We start from the raw sequence: 260 nt of genomic DNA on the forward strand, positions 1-260 counted from the left end.
AACAGTTGATTACATACTTTTAGTGTTAATCATTACTCTCTAACATGAAAAAACAGCAGTACAAGAGGATCTTAAAGTGTTAATTTCATCTACAAATCTCTGATGCATAATGAACATAAAACACATGTGGCACAGTGACAATGAGATCATATATTAGCTCACATTTGTAGCAAAACAGCATTGTCGTGCAAGCCGACAATGCGTCGGACATGGACAAGAAGCCAACGAAGGCAAAAAATGTGTACATGTTACTGTGTCAG

General features: G+C 36.5%; 1 protein-coding gene across 42 annotated transcripts in view; it reads right to left on the reverse strand.

Annotated features, from left to right (window-relative positions):
* The window catches only part of LOC119593093 (cytoplasmic dynein 1 intermediate chain-like), a 47628-nt gene that overhangs the window by 10481 nt on the left and 36887 nt on the right, over nt 1-260 (reverse strand). The gene's annotated exons all lie outside the window — the stretch shown is intronic.

This window comes from Penaeus monodon, chromosome 31 (genome assembly GCF_015228065.2).
Source record: "Penaeus monodon isolate SGIC_2016 chromosome 31, NSTDA_Pmon_1, whole genome shotgun sequence".
Lineage (NCBI taxonomy): Eukaryota > Metazoa > Arthropoda > Malacostraca > Decapoda > Penaeidae > Penaeus > Penaeus monodon.